The sequence below is a fragment of the Melospiza melodia genome (genome assembly GCF_035770615.1).
Source record: "Melospiza melodia melodia isolate bMelMel2 chromosome 7 unlocalized genomic scaffold, bMelMel2.pri SUPER_7_unloc_1, whole genome shotgun sequence".
Lineage (NCBI taxonomy): Eukaryota > Metazoa > Chordata > Aves > Passeriformes > Passerellidae > Melospiza > Melospiza melodia.
Window position 1 is genome coordinate 6,039,305 of NW_026948497.1, and position 16,548 is coordinate 6,055,852.

The following is a 16,548-nucleotide window of genomic DNA, read 5'->3' on the forward strand; positions in this document are numbered from 1 at the left end:
CCAATTCAACTTCTTCTACAGCCTTTTTTGCTGCAGCAGTCAAATGTCTCTCATCGGTAGAAGAAGTTATCCCCGATAATAAGTCATACAAAGGTTGCAGTTGATGATTGGTTATCCCCAAATATGGCCTAAGCCAACCTATTGCACCAACCAATTTCTGCACGCCAACAGCAGTTTTAATATCAATGTCCAATTTTATAGGTTGAGGCACAATTTGTGTATTGGTGATTATCAACCATAAATACTTCCACGGCATCTGTCTTTGGACTTTCTCTGGGGCAATAACCAAGCCAAAGGCCTCTAAATTTTTCACAGCACGTTTTTCAAGAGCCAACAATTGTTGTTTATTTTCAGAAGCCAACAAGATATCATCCATATAATGATAGCAATACCAGTTGCTAAATTGCTCTTGGACCTTAGATAAAGCTTGTGCCACTGACAACTACTCGGAGAATTTCTCGTTCCTTGAGGCAAAACAGTCCACTGATATCTTTGGTCCGGTTCCTCATGATTTAAAGAAGGCACTGTAAAGGCAAATTTTTCCTTACCCTGATCAGCCAATGGAATTGTAAAAAAGCAACCTTTCAAATAAATGATAATTACTTCCCATCCTTGTGGAATCATTGTAGGTGTTGGGAGACCTGATTGTAAAGCACCCATTGCGGCCATCACAGCATTTATCCACCGCAAATCATGCAGAAGTCTCCATTTACCAGATTTCTTCTTTATTACAAACACAGGTCTATTCCATGGGCTAAATGAGTTTTCAATATGTCCAGCTAGTAATTGTTCTTTCACTAAGCTTTGCAGGGCAAGAAGCTTTTCAGTAGGCAGGGGCCACTGCTCATTCCAGACAGGCTCATCTGTCAGCCATGTCAAGGACACAACCAGACGTTTAAAGCCCTGCATCCCAGTGGCCCCACTAAAAATCCGTGGTAATTTTAACACCCCATTGGGTTAAACAATCACGTCCCCATAAATTAGGCTGAGAATTAGTAACATATGGTCTAATGTTAGTTTGTTGGCCTTCCGGATGTGTTACAGTGATCGCAATTGCAGATAAAGCACCAGCAGTTGATCCACCTAACCCAAAAGCTCAAAAGGTTGATTGAGTGGGGGGCCATGTTGGAGGCCAAACAAGCTGTGAGACTATAGTTACATCTGCTCCTGTGTCAAGTAGACCTGATATTGTTGTAGTTTCTGGGTGGTATCCCTTAGCAGTGACCAAACCTTGTATTATTGGACACTCATCTGTCACCTTTTGAGTCCAGAGAACCTGAGGTGGTCCTGTAGATCCAAAACCTCCAGTGCCACGACTCCGGTCCACTACAGTTGGAACACAACTCATAAAAGGAGCAAGTTGAGCAACACAACAGGAGGTTCACTAACAGACACCATAGCCTGAATTTGTCCCACATAATCAGAATCAAATAAGACACAAATGAACATTAATACCTTGAATAGTGCTACTAGATCTTCCCATCAAAAAAGCACTCAAACCTTGACCTATAGAACCATAAGCATCAAGAGGCACTTTACATATACCTCTTGTCAAAATAGTCACTGTGTCAGCTACTGGTATATCAATCCCTACTGAGCCTCTTGTGGCCCCTGTGTATCGGTCACAAATGGAGAGCTTTGCAGCGCTGGCTGGGCTCGTGATTGCCGTCGGGGTATTTTGTGTCTTCACGCACCCCTTCGCGTCCTGCTTCCAGTTCCCCTGCGCTTGTCGACCACCTGAAAAATATCTTAACTTACAAAATTTAGCAATATGGCCAAAGTTACCACATCGATGACAAGGCACTTTATTGGCCCAAACTACCCTAGAGTGTGCACATCGTCCAGCAGTTTGATGACATTGGGTCTTCACATGTCCTGATCCTTCACAAGCAGAACATCTGGGTGATGACTTCATGACTCTTGCTAAAGCAGCCATTTTATGTTCAACCAAACTGACCTTTGAGAGAGCAACTACAAGATCAGACAGCGACGGTTCTCCTGGTAAAGAATCAATAATTCTCCTACAATCGTCATTTGCATTTTCTCATGCTAGCTTTCTGCATAAAATTTGCCTCAACTTATCATCCTCAACTTGTTTCTCAAGGGCTGCAGCAACCCTCTCCACAAACTGCAGAAAAGGTTCCTTCACCCCTTGCTGGATGGTAATATACCTCGGTTTAGGAGCTGCCATCTCCATTGTTTTAAGTAAGGCACTTATACCCGGCTGCTGGGCCTGTGCAAGAACCAGGGGGTCCCATCTTGCCTGTAAATCCAGGTTAGAAAATGGTCCATTGCCCAGCAAGGCATCAGCTCCCACAGCATGACGTGGATCGTGTTGAGGCAACTGCATATTGTCCAGGGCTACTCTTTCAACCATTTGTTTCCAGGTAGCTTGAAACACCATACTGCGCTGGCAGAAACAGAATCATAGCAAGGTGAACAATATCATAAGGTGCAAGTACGTCAGCATTTAGAACACTAATCAGTTGCATCGCCTGCGAAGAGTTAACACCATATTGGTCTGCTTTGGACTGAAGGTCCTGTACAACCCTCCATGAAACAACCTGATGGCTGTCTTGTTGTCCTGAATTAGGAGCAGCTTTGAAAACAGGAAAAGCCACAGGGCCACCAGAAGCAGCAGCAGTCATCCCCATCCTTCTAGGTGGACCTATTTTCTCTAACAAATTCCAATCTCCTACTTCAGCTGCTTTTATTCTTACGTGTTCCCAAAAATGCAAAGGATGTCGAGGAGTCACAGCCACATGGCAGGGAGGCAGAGTCCAAGAACCAGCAGACCTGGATCTGCTACAATGTTGAACAGAAAAAGATTCCTGTGTCTTTTTAGATGTACTCATAACCGGCAGTTCATCGTCAGAGCTGTAACTAGACAGGGCAGGACGCAATGTTAAAGATTGCATTTGTTCGATTAGTTTGGGAAGGAGGGGGGCAGACAGCTCAATGCGGGTTGGAGCAGAGCCAGACTGCTCGAAGGAGGGCAGAGAGGGTGTGGCTGGCTCAAGGGAACATGAGGAGGAGGCAGACGACTCGAAGGAGGGGCGGACAACTCAAGGGAAAGCGGCGGGGGGGAGGCCGCCGAACCACGGGAGTGCGGGGGAGGAGCATCCGACCAAGGGGTGGGTACAGGAGGGGCAGCTGAGCCGTGGGAAGGTGCGGGGGGAGCAGCTGACTGAGGGGATGGGGAGGGGGGAGCAGCCAACCCAGCCCGTTTTTCACTTCTCTTCTTCTGTAACTTCATTTTTGCTAGTTGCTGTGCAGGCGTGAGATATTTTGGTCTAGCACTAAGATCAGCTAACTGTTTAGCAGGTGAAGTATACACAGGTTTAACATAGTCTTTAGGAGATAAATACCGAGGAACAGTCCCAGCCTGCCGTTTAATTATCACGATAGCAAACCCTGGGGGAAGCTCCACAGCACCAGCAGCTGCAGCAGCCCCCTCAGGGGAAGATACATTGACAGGCTCAAGCTCACCTTCCTCCTGTTCCTCTACTCCAGTTTCTTGCTCCAATTCCTGCTCCTCCAATTCCTCCTCTCTCTCTTGTTCTACTTTCCATTCCTTCAATGCCTCATACAACAGCCTCCAAGTAGCAGCCAAATCAACAACAGTCTTATCCCCCTTAGATATCACTTCCCATAGTCTCTTCCCAACTTTTTTCCATGCCCGGACACTGAAGGCAGTGTCGGCATCAGCCTCAAAGTCCTGTGATTTGCAGCATATCAGTAAACTGTGAAGCGCATAAACAGAAGTTTCAACACTTTGTCTTTTCAATAAAGATTTCCAGGGGGATAAAACAGTAATTTCCTCCATTGATAAATTATTTCCCATTATTTTTCCCAATCGCTCACCTCGAATCAGAGGTCTGAATTAAGTCCAGACCTTTGCAGCGTCCCTGCTGCCTTCACTCATATTTTTTAGGGTACCCTTCAACTTTTTTTTTTCTCTTTACAGTCCATTGTAATCATGGAGGACAGCCCCCAGATGTCGCTGTAGAGCACGACATAGTACAGTAATACAGAACTCCATCAGAAGGGCGAAAGAGAGATTTTATTAAATCAACATAACTTTTATAGTTCCTCCAGATATTGACACCCTTTTAACACATATACAGTGCCTATTGGTCATAAAAGAGAAACAAAGTTTTCAGTAGACACCCAGAGAGCCACATCACTGTTGAGCCAGCAAGAGTTCATTTCTCCCAACTTTCTCTCCTTCTCTGGTCTCTGTGGTAACGACCTTGGTGTTCCTTCAGGAGAGATATAGGGCTTCTCCTTATCTTCAGGAAGCCCTGCTAGCTCACAAGGACAGCACAGAATGTCTTTCCCACATATCTGTAATGTCACAACCCCCTCAGTGATGTCACAGTACCCTCAAGAACTCAGTTACACTGAAACACTGAAGTTTCTTGGACTTTGAAGAGATCCCTGTCAGGGACACAATTGAGAAAGGGTCCCCAATTTCCAGTCAGAGCAGAATACTGGAGGCAGTGATGACAGGTGGGGACAGGCAAGGCAAAGGTGTCTCTGGTGCTGAGCACACCTGGATGTGTGTCAGGAATGCAAAGGGCCAAGGCCTGAACCGCAGCCCCAGGCCAGGCAGATCCTGTCCCTCCCTCCTTGCTCAGGGCTCTTCCCGGGCTGGGCACTGGCATGTGGGGATGTGCAATGGCAAGGGCAGGAGCATGGGGCGGCCCCTGCTAGGCTGCTGAGCAGGGACAAGGAGGCAATGAGGCCCCAGCCCTGCAAGGGTCACTTGTCCCCTCGTGGCCTCAGGCCCAGGCCCAGCAGCCATGGCCAAAGTGCTGCCCAAGTTGGCTCTGGCAGGGCTGTCTTGCAGCTGCTGCCCTTCCCTGTGCCCTGTGCAGCCCAGGCTGTCCCACGGTGTCCCTGCCCTGTGCCTCTGTCCCTGCAGGCTGTCGGCATCCCCCGGCTGCCCCACCTGGCTGGGCCCTTCCTTTGCTGACAGCTCTGCCTCCTGCCTGCCTCTGCCTGCCCACACAAAGCCTTGGGCTGCTCCAGGCTCCTGCTGGGGATGTGCTGCACCACAGCCCTGCCCTAGGAGAGAAATTTTGTTCTCCTCATGTTGCATCTGGGCCTCTCCAGTTGCCCTTTCTCTGGCTGTTTTACACAATGCAGAAAAGCTCCAGCCTCTCTGAAACCACCCTTCCATCCCTCCCAGGCTACTCCTGTTCTGTCCTCAGTCTCCACACCACTGACTCCAGAGCCATCAGCCTCTACCTTCTGCTTATGTGATGCGGCCTCCAAACCCCATCTTGGGAGATTTTCGGGTCCTTTCCAAGATCTGTGAAAATGGAAAAATAGTGGTCACAGGTATTTTCTCCCAGATCTTGCAGTGACAGAACAAGGGTCCAATATCTCTAAACTGAATGAGGGTGGATTTAAATTTGTTAGAAGGAGGAAATATTTTACAGTTATGAGAAAGGCACAAAAGTGCAAGTGTATTTCCAGAGAAGTGGATGACCAATCCCAGGAATACTCCAAGATCAGGACTTTTGTGCAACCTGACCCAGTCCAAGGATGGAATTCCCATTCTCTGTGTTCTCTGATGTGCTGGGTGCCCTCACAGTGCTTCTGGCCAGAATGTCTGCTGAGGGCAGCCAGGCTGCTGCAGGGGCAGTGACCTCACAGCCATCACCATGGCAGCCCTGTCCCCTGGGCCTGACTCTGCCCTTTCCTCTGCCCCTGCCTTGGCTCTGCTGCCATGAAGAATTTTGTCATTAATATCTTGTCCCCAAGGTGCTGAGGCCAATGGCTTCCCAGTCAGGCTCCTGGAGCAGAAGTGGCTTTTCAGAGCCCAGCCAGGAATGAGCCCTGAGGCAGCAGCTCTGCAGTGGTGGCCACCAGGCCGGGCTGCCAAGGGAGGCTTCTGGCCATGGCCTGCAAGCAGCTGCTGCTGCCAAGGTGCCTTTGGTGCCTCAGGCTCTCCCTGGCACAGCTCCCAGCACGGCACACTGCCCTTGTGCCCAAGCCCTTCCCTGTGCTGGGGCTGGCCTGGGGCTTTTCCTGCAGCGGGACCTGCCCTGCTGATGGCACAGGAAAGGCAGTTCCTGCTGGAGCAGGAGGGTCTGCCTGCAGTGGGCTGCGGCAACTCCAGCAAGGCCCTGCTGACTTCAAAACTGCTTCCTAGAACACTATATTCTAATAATTGTTATAGCTCCTGAAGTGTGGAGTAAATAACTGTGCTAGCGATCTTTCCATGTGATCATGATCAGAATAAGCCAGAGTCATATTTATATAAAGTAATCTGGTATTCTATCATTAACCCTGTGGGACAAATTCTGTTAAAGTTGAATTCCAACTCTTCAGTAATTTACAACTTTGATAATTTTTCTGGGGCTGGGATTGGATCCAGCCTCTCCCAGTCTCCTCTCTTAGAAGGAATTTTAGAAGTCTAGGGGCCCTGCAGGGGTTTGAGGTGGCTGTTGAGTGTCATTCATCCACCTCATGTCTCAGCAGGAGTTACTCCAGTAAAGAAAAAAGTTTTTGCCTGAAGCTCCCACTGTGCCCATGACAGGAACCCCTGTGGGTGTCGGGCACATCCCAGCTCATTGGCAGCCTGGGGACTCCTGGGATGCCACCGTGGAGCCGCCGTGAGTGCCTGTGACAGATCAGTGCCTTTGCAGCCCAAGGTGCCCTGGGATGTTACCATGGAATGGCTGTGACTGCCTCTGACCACAGGGCTCTTTACCATCCCCAGAAAGCCCTGGGAGGTGTCCATGGAGCCCCTGTCTCTGCCTGTGACATTCCAGCTCTGGAACAGCCTGGAGACTCCTGGAAAGTCCCCATGGAACCTCTCTGAGGGCCTGTGACAAATCTGATCCTTAGCAGGCAATCACCACCAGGACCCTGTTGCTATGGTCAGTTTCCATGGCAACCATCACCAGACCCCCGTTGCTATGGTCAGTTTCCATGGCAGCTCCATGGAGACCCCATGCCAGGAGTGGGGCTGCCATTACTGCCATTACACTCCATTACTGCCATGGAGACCAGCTCAGGCCTGCAGCCAGAGCCCGATGTTACGGCAACCATTTGCAGCCCCATCCCCAGGCTCATGGGATCCCAGAACCACAGAATTGGCTGAGCTGGGAGGGACCCATCAGGATCCTCCAGTCCAACTGCTGGCCCTGCACAGGACACCCCAACAATGCCAGCCTGGGCCTGGCAGCGCTGTCCAAATGCTGCTGCAGCTCAGAGAGCCCTGGAGCTGGGACCCTTCCCTGGGGAGCCTGGGCAGGGCCCCAGCAGCCTCTGGGCAAAAACCTTTTCCTGACATCCAACCTGAGCCTGCCCCGACTCAGCTGCAGCCGTTCCCTCCTCTGCTGTCCCTGGGCACCAGAGGGAAGAGGTTCCCACAGCCCCAGCCAGGGACCCGCTCCCAAGGCTGTTGCCATGGCCACCAGGGCTGGGACCAGCTGGGATGCTCGGTTTCCATGGGCTGGGGTTCAGGAATGGGATTCCCCAATTTCCTGCTCCCGCTAAAACCATGCTGCCCTTGCTGCCCTCCTGCCTCCCATGGAAAGAACAGAAGGCAAAGATTCTGGGCTGGGATAAGAACAATTTATTGGGAACAGCAATGAGATAAGGAACAAACAAAAACAGAAACAATATTGATAACAGAAGGGACTGTTTACTGGGAAAACTCAACAAAACTCACTGGGTCTTCCTGGCCACAATTTCCCTGGAAATTTCACCCTTCTCCTCAGGGAGAGAGAGAGTCCATTTCCTGCCCCTGGCAATGACCTGAGGTGGGAGTGAATGTAATGACAGGGCCATGGCCAGACCTTCATGTTTTTCCATCCCACATCATGTCATTGGCAGGGACAGGAAAAGGTACAGGTGTCTTCCCGGCATGGATCATGGGGAACATGGATCATCAGGGCTCTTCCCAACGTGGATATTCCAATGACTGGAGTTGGAGCAGTGCACAAATTCCTCCTGCACTTGGGGCATTGGAGGCCTTCCCTTGCCAGTGCCTCCGTTGGTGTCTGGTCAAGCCAGAGCTCTGGGTGAAGCTCTTCCCACACTGGGGACACTCGTAGGGCCTCTCCCCGGTGTGGATGCGCCAGTGGGTGATGAGGGTGGAGTTGCGGTTGAATCCCTTCCCGCACTCAGGGCAGTGAAAGGGCCTCTCATCTGTGTGAATCTGCTCTTGCAGGAGGAGATTGGAGCTTCTCTGAAACCTCTTCCCACAGGTGAGGCACTCATAGGGCCTCTCCCCAGTGTGGATGTGCCGGTGCCTGATGAGGTTCGAATTGTGCTTGAAGCCCTTCGCAAACACAAGGCAGCGGAAGGGCCTCTCCTCTGTGTGAATCTGCTGGTGCTGGAGGAGACTGGAGCTGGTCCGAAACCTCTTCTGACACTGGGCACACTCTTAGGGCCTTTCCCCAGTGTGGATGTGTTGGTGCCTGATGAGTTCTGACCTGTAGCTGAAGCCCTTCCCACATTCCCCACACTCGTAGGCCCATTTCCCGGTGTGGATCATGTGGTGGCTGATCAGGGTGCTTCTCTGCCTGAAGATCTTCCCACACTGCAAGCATTTGTGGGGCTTCTCTCCATCATTAAGCTGCTCATGGACCACCAGCTCTGAGCTCTGGCTGGAGCTCTATCCACCTTCTTGGCTAAGAGAGGGTCTTTCCTCCTCAGAGCACCCTGGGCTGGGTTTGGAGCCCCTCTTCCTGTGGAATCTCTGGGGATTTTCCTCCCCGTTGGATTCCTGTGCCCTGGAGTCACTCATAACGGCCTCTTCCACGAGGTTGTGCTGTGGGGATTTGTCCTCCTGGTGCCAATCATCAGCTTCTTGTCTGGGGGAGGAAAGACAAGGAGAGGATGGGATTTGGCTCCGTGCCACAGGGATGGGGAAGGAGATACTTCCAGTGCATCCCTGGTAGGACGGGGTTGGCAGCAGGGTTGTCCTGCAGCTGGGGGCCATGCTGGGGTGGGAGATGGAGCAGGAGAGAGGGAAAAGGGGCACTGACTTCCTTCTCACCTGCTGGGTGTCCCAGGGATCCTTCTTGTTCCTCACAGCCTCCTTTTCCATCTGGCTAAGTTTTAGGAATGGGAAATCCTGTTTTGGGAGGAAAACAAGGAATGAGTACATTGAGTTTTGCACTGGTTTGAAGGCAAACATGTGGATGGTCTAAATCAGAATTACAATTTAAAAGAAAATGAAGATCAAGGCAACGATATAGAAACACTGCCTTAAACTGACAGAGTCAGGATATAACCTGACTCACTGTTGGTCAGGGTGCTGGCTGCAGTCCCATTAAATGGTGACTGCAGTCCTGTTGGAGTGATGAACGTGATTCTGTCAGAGCAGTGATCCTGTAGAATGGTCTGGTCTTCTTCTGAAGGTCCGTGATTAGTTATGGAGCTCTTGTCCTCTGGGAATCCAGTAGGCAAGCTGCTCCTAGTATTTCCAGCCTCAGCTTATATCCAGGTAGGAATGCTCAGATCCTCCCCCTGGGCGGAGCATCCCACAATGGGATGATGGAATTTTATCAGTCCTGCAGTGACACTCAATGGCCCATTCACAGAAGATATCTCCCCTGGGTCATGGAAGAGATAAAGAACATTGCACCAACTGTTTATAGCATTTTATGAAGATGGGGATTGAAAACATGCATTTGGTTACATCTTGCACGGCAACCTGAAACAGTGGGGTAATCCCTGCTCAGGGGGTGAACACCACCCCCTTACCCAAACTGGCTCAGGTGTAAAACCCCCACCCTGGGAAGGCCACACACACAGGGGACAATGTCACACTTGCCGTGCTCCATGGGAGGTCTCTGTCCCTGTCATCCCCTTGCTCTCCCCCATTTTATCTTTCTTTCCATCTCTCTCTCTTTACCTCACATTTACTGTTCAATAAAATCCATTTTGGATTGGGTCTCATTAGCACCTTAATTGGGGCAGTGGAATCTCTCTAACAATTTGCATAACCAGACTCTGACATTATTTAGGCACAGTGTGTTTAGGTGCTGTTCTCTGATCCCAAGCGCCTTTGACAACAACATGGTTCCCTCCTGTGAGGAGGTTGTGTTTTTTTCTGGAAGAACTCTTGGAAACTTGGACACAGTTGCTCCTTCCTCCTGGGGAACTTATGAGAGAAATGATGAAGAAAATGGCTGTTCGAGTGGCCAGTGTAAAGAAAATATTTTGTGTTCCTTCCTTGAAAAGTTTGTTAAAATTCCTGAAGGAAAGGGAGCAAACGTTTCCAGCAAGACTGACAAGGTTCATTCACTCCAATGTGAGGAACACAAGGCTGTTGAAAGTCCCACAAGAAGCCCAGCTCAAGTAGCTAAATTCTCAAATAGCTCCAACCAGGGGTCTCTGGGAGGATTTTTTGGAGAGTGTTCGGAGCCGGCAGATCCCGGACTTGAGCCCCAGATATCTCCGGGCTCCCTAAGAGGAGCTTTTTCGGGGGGAGAGGAGCCGCGATCGCCCCTCGGGAGGGTCCTGGGGGTCCACGTGGGGATGGCCCGGTGCCGATGGGGCAGGACATTGGTTTTGGGGATCCCTGTGAGAGCCGGGGCTGTGGAATGGGGGACCCCCAGGGCGGGGAGAGGAGCAGGGGCGATACCGGAGCTGGGGGACCCCCGGCAGCCCGGAGATGAGGCGGGGACGGGACCCCCTGACCCTGACAGGGGCATGTCCTAGGGTGACTTCATGATGCTCATACCCCCATCGGTCTGTTTAGCCCAGAAGTGAGTTCTGTGCCTTTAATGCTGGTTCTGAGAGCGAAGGGGAGGAGGAAGAAGCTGTAGTTTGTATTCATACACTGCACTCACTCCTCCACATTCTGGCTCCTGGAGTATTGTGATGCCTTAAGGAGCTGGAACAGAGGCCAGATGGAGCTAAGAGGAATGAAGTGGATTTTTATTGAAATGCCTTCAAAGGCCACACCCTGGCAGTACTGGAGCCACAGCTGTGGCTCTGCCTGGATGGCTCCAAGATGGGAGCAAAAGAGAACTTGGTCACGAGATCCCACATTTTTATGTTTTAATCCATTTGCATATATGATTTTACTGCCCCATTAATAGCTTCAAATTATGAAGTTTCATCCTCCTTGCTTGCTTGCCTGCTCTCCTCTTTTGACGTTTTTTATGCTTTGGGTGTGAAGTTTCAAGAGATTGTCCTTGAGTCTCCAGCTAGAACAGGATTGTTTTGTCTTCACCACCCTGAAAAAAGATCCCAGTAACACTTAATATGAAGCTAAAGCTGCACATCAAAACAGAACAGAAAAACTTACAACTTAAAGCATCAGTTGTCTGCTGACAGACAGACAGACAAACAGACAGCAGGACAGAGCTCTCCTTTACGTTTAGTTTGTTTTTAGCTTGCTGAGGCAGAGAAGTTCCCTGGACTGTGGTTTTTCTTTTTCTTTGGAGCTGTTTAAACCTGCTCTGGACTGAACAACCAGAACACCACAGGCAGCTCAAACCTGTGGCCCACCTGGCTGGGCCTGGGCTTTCAAGTGCTGGAGGGACTGATAATAGACTGATAATAGACTGATAAGACACTGAGTACGCGGAGCTACACCCCAAGGAGGGACTTTCTGAGTTTTTCATCTATTTTGGAGCAGCAGGAAGTTTTCTTGCTTAATATTGTTCAATTTTTGTGCTGATAAACGCTTTGCCTGTAAAATAACAGGATTTTTCCACTTTTCTCTAAGGAATTTTTTTTCAAAACTGTCTGAGAGTGGGGCTGCTGAATCTGCATTCTAGAGGAAACTCCTTTTGGAGGGTTTCAACCAAATTTGCCCTAAACCAGGACAGGGTGGCAGAAGGAAGGGGGAACCCCAAGTGGCTGGATTGAGGGGAGGCTGGAGAGGAGGACCCTGGGACCCCAAAACCTCCCAGAATCCAAAAGCAGGACCCTGGAGAGGAGGGATCCCCAGGACCCGTGGGATCCCCACCAGCCTTGAGATGGGGGACCAACCATAACCCAAGAGGGATGATTGCAAATGGGAAACTCCTGGTAGCTATTTTTTATTCACTCTGGATTTTTGGACATCAGGTGACTTCAAGAAATGGACTTGGGTGGGAGGAATCCCCAACCCAAGGCATTCACACCTTGTTTTTCCCCAAACAAGGATTTTCTTGAAACCTTCTCACGTATCATCCTCCCTGTCCCGCTCTGGGTGAGCTCAGTCCCAAACCTGACAGTGACCCTGGTCTCAAACTCACTCCATGTTTAGACACAATCACAGTTCTGTATTTATTCTCATCCCAGTCCCAGACTCATCCAGCCCCAGACCCAAACCCAACCCCAGCCCTAAAGCTAATCCCATGTCTAGCCTTAACCCCAATCCAAACTGTAATCCAAATCTCAGGCCCAACTCCAACCCAGCCCCAGTTCCAGCCCCTTCCTAAATCGTCAGCCCCAAACCAAATCCCAGGTTCAGTCCTTCTGGAGGTTTGGGGGTGTCTCTGTCCCTCTGACCCCGATGATGTTTGGGTGGGGTCACAGCAGGGCTGGGAGGGACAGAGACCCCCCCGGCCTCCCCAGGTGTGAGAAGGTCAGAGAGCCCCCCCAGCCCCGAGCACCCTCAGCGGTGAGAGGGACACAGAGCCCCTGGTCCCCAGCCCTGCACAGGCATTGCCTGAGGCCAGAGGGATGGAGACCCCCCGAGCATCCCCCAGGGTGTGGGGACAGAGATCCCCGAGCATCCCCTGGGCTGAGAGGGACAGAGACTGCCCCGAGCACTTCTGGCACAGGGTATGAGAGGGAGGGAGACACCCAGACACCCCTCAGCATCCCCTGGGATGAGAATGATGGAGACCCCCTGGGGAATTGCCTGAGGTGACAGGGACAAGGACACCCCCAGGGCATGGCCTGGGGTGTCTGGGAGAGAGACAATCCCAACATATTCCTCCTGAGCGTTCCCCAGGGCAAGAGGCATAGAGACCCCTTGAGCATCCCCAGGGCACTGGACAAAATAAACGAGGCAGAAATCAAACTTAATCCTACATAAAATACTTTGATGAATATTTGATTTTCCCGAGAGTCACATGTGATGGAAATGCAAACAAATCCCAAACAGGAATAAACTGACAATAGAATAAATTCTGTGGCAATTCCAAGTTTCATTGGTTCGTGCACAGCTCCAGCTCAGCAGCTGGCAGGTTCCAATAAAAGAAAAGTGGAAATTTGGCCCAATACAGATTATTAAAAGGAAGGGGAAGCTGTTAGTAGCTGTCACAAAGGTGACAGGGATGAAGAGAATAATGATTCTCACATTTGGCAAAGAACCCAAGCCTGTGAATTCCAGAGTTATTTGGGAATTTAGCTACTTGAGCTGGGCTTTTTGTGGGATTTATAGCAGCCTTATGTTCCTCACCATGGGGTGAATGAACCTTGTCAGTCTCGCTGGTATCATTTGCTCCCTTTCTTCCAGTGATTTTAACAAACTTTTCAAGCAAAGAAAACAAAATATTTTCTTTTTCACTGGCCACCTACAACAGCCATTTTCCTCATCAGTTCTCCCATAAGTCACTCAGAGGAAGTGTCCAAGTTTCCAAGAGTTCCTTCAGAGAGAACCACAACCTCCTCAGAGGACAGGAACCATGCTGTTGTCAAAGGCACTTGGGGTCAGACAACAGTGCCCTGAACCCACTATGGCAAAATAATGTCGCAATCTGGTTAAGAAAATTGTTGGAGAGATTCCTCTGCCCCTATTAAGGTGCTAAAAAGACCAAATCCAAGGTGGATTTTATTGAATGTAAATGTGAGGTAGAGAAAGATGGAAAGAAAGAGAAAAGGGGGGAGAGTAAGGGAGTGACAGGGACAGAGACCTCACCTGGGGCAGGCCAAGTGTGACGTTGTTCCCTGTGTGTGTGGCCTTTCTGGGGTGGGGGTTTTACACCTGAGCCAGTTTGGATAAGGGGGGTGGTGTTCACCCCCTGAGCAGGGATTACCCCACTGTTTCAGGTTGCCGTGCAAGATGTAACCAAATGCATGTTTTCAATCCCCATCTTCATCAACTGCTATAAACAGGTGGGGTAGGGTTCTTTATCTCTTCCATGACTCAGCCCTGATAATGCCCTCCAGGGGAGATATCTTCTGTGAATGGGCCATTGAGTGTCACTGCAGGACTGATAAAATTCCATCATCCCATTGTGGGATGCTCCGCCCAGGGGGAGGATCTGAGCATTCCTACCTGGATATAAGCTGAGGCTGGCAACACCAGCAGCACCTTGCCTACGGGATTCCCAGAGGACAAGAGCTCCAGAACCACTAGTGGACCTTCAGAAGAAGACCAGACCCTTCTACAGCATCACTGCTTGAACTGAATCACGTTCATCACTCCAACAGGACTGCAGCCACCCTTTAATGGGACTGCAGCCAGCACCCTGACCAACAGGGTGTCAGGTTATATCCTGACTCTGTCAGTTTAAGGCAGTGTTTCTGTATCATTGCCTTGATCCTAACTTTGTTTTTGAATTGTAATTCTGGTTTAGACTCTCCCCCAGGTTTGCCTTCAGTCCGGTGCAAAATTTAGTGTGCTCATTCCTTGTTTTCCTCCCAAAGCAGGATTTCCCATTCCTAAAACGTAGCCAGATGGAGGGAGAGACTGCGAGGAAGAGGAAGATGCCCCAGGACACCCAGGCAGGTGAGGAGGAAGTCAGTGCCCCTTTCCCCCTCTCTCCTGCTCCATCTCCCAGCCCAGCATGGCCCCAGGCTGCAGTACAACCCTGCTGCCAACGCCATCCTGCTGGGGATGCACTGGGGGGATCTCCTTCCCCTTCCCTCTGGCACGGAGCCAAATCCCATCCTCTCCTTGTCCTTCCTGCCCCAGACAAGGAGCTGAGGATGGAGACCAAGAAGGACAAATTCCCCCAAAAGAACCTCGTGGTAGAGGCCGTTTTGTGCAGTGCCACGGTGCAGAATTCCAACTGGGAGGAAATGCCTCAGAGATCCCACAGGAAGAGGGGCTCCAAAGCCAGCCCAGTGTGCTCTAAGGAGGAAAGGCCCACCCTGAGCCATGAAGGTGGACAGAGCTTGAGCCAAAGCTCAGAGCTGGTGGTCCATGAGCAGCTTCATGATCGGAAGAAGCCCTACAAGTGCTCAGAGTGTGAGAAGAGCTTCAGGCACAGCAGCACCCTGATGAGCCACCATATGATCCACACAGGGGAATGGCCCTACAAGTGTGGGGAATGTGGGAAGGGCTTCAGCTGCAGCTCCGCCCTCCTCAGGCACCAACGCATCCACACTGGGGAGAAGCCCTACGAGTGTGCCCAGTGTCAGAAGAGGTTTCGGACCAGCTCCAGTCTCCTCCAGCACCAGCAGATTCACACAAAGGAGAGGCCCTTCCGCTGCCCCGACTGTGGGAAGGGCTTCAAGCGCAACTACACCCTCGTCAGCCACCGGCGCATCCACACTGGGGAGAGGCCCTACGAGTGTCCTGAGTGTCAGAAGAGGTTTCACACCAGCTCTGATCTCCTCCTGCATGAGCGGATTCACACGGATGAGAGACCCTTCCTCTGCCCTAGCTGCGGGAAAGGCTTCAAGCGCAACTCCCACCTCATCAGGCACAAGCAGACCCACACTGGGGAGAGGCCCTACGAGTGTGGGGAATGTGGGATGAGCTTTAGCCAGAACTCTAACCTGATCTCCCACCAGAAGACCCACACCAGAGAACGGCCCTATGAATGTGGGGAATGTGGGAAGAGCTTCAGTCTGAAGTCTCTCTTGAGCTGCCACCAGAGGATCCACTCTGGGGAAAGGCCATACAAGTGTGGGGAATGTGGAATGACCTTTAGTAGGAGGCCCCAATTGATCATCCACCAAATGACCCACACTGGGGAGAAGCCCTACAAGTGCCCTGAGTGTCAGAAGAAGTTTTATACAAGTTCTCATCTCCTCCAGCACCAGCGGATTCACACAGATGAGAGGCCCTTCCGCTGCCCTGACTGCGGGAAGGGCTTCAAGCACAACTCCACCCTCATCACCCACCGGCGCATCCACACTGGGGAGAGGCCCTACGAGTGTCCCCAGTGTGGGAAGAGCTTCTCCAGCAGCTCTCACTTGGCCAGACACCAACGGAGTCACCAGTAAAAGAAACCCTGCACATGCCCCAACTGCAGGAAGAGTTCATGCACTGCTCCAGCTTTATCCCCCATGGGAGAACCCACGTTGGGAAGAGCCCTGGGGACCCATTTTCCCTGTGATCCATGCTGGGAAGACAGCTGTCCCTTTCCTGCTCCTGCCAATGATATGATGTGGGATGGAAGAACATAAGGGTCTGTCCATGGCCCTGTCATTACATTTACTCCCACCTCAGGTCATTCCTAGGGGCAGGAAAGGGACTCTCTCTCTCTCTCCCTGAGGAGAAGGGTGTCCTTTCCAGACAGGGGAAATTGTGGCCAGGCAGACCCAGTGAATTGTGTTTAGTTTTCCCTGTAAATAGTTTTTCTTATCCCTTCTGTTATCAATATAATTTCTATTCCGTTTGTTCCTTATCTCATTGCTTTTCCCAATAAATTGTTCTTATCCCAGCCCGGGATCTTTGCC

The 16,548-nt window shown here is 50.8% G+C and overlaps 1 pseudogene; it reads left to right on the forward strand.

Annotated features, from left to right (window-relative positions):
* LOC134432789 (zinc finger protein 665-like) overlaps positions 1–16,095 on the forward strand; it is a 172,592-nt pseudogene extending 156,497 nt beyond the window's left edge.
* The last annotated feature ends 453 nt before the right edge of the window (positions 16,096–16,548 follow it).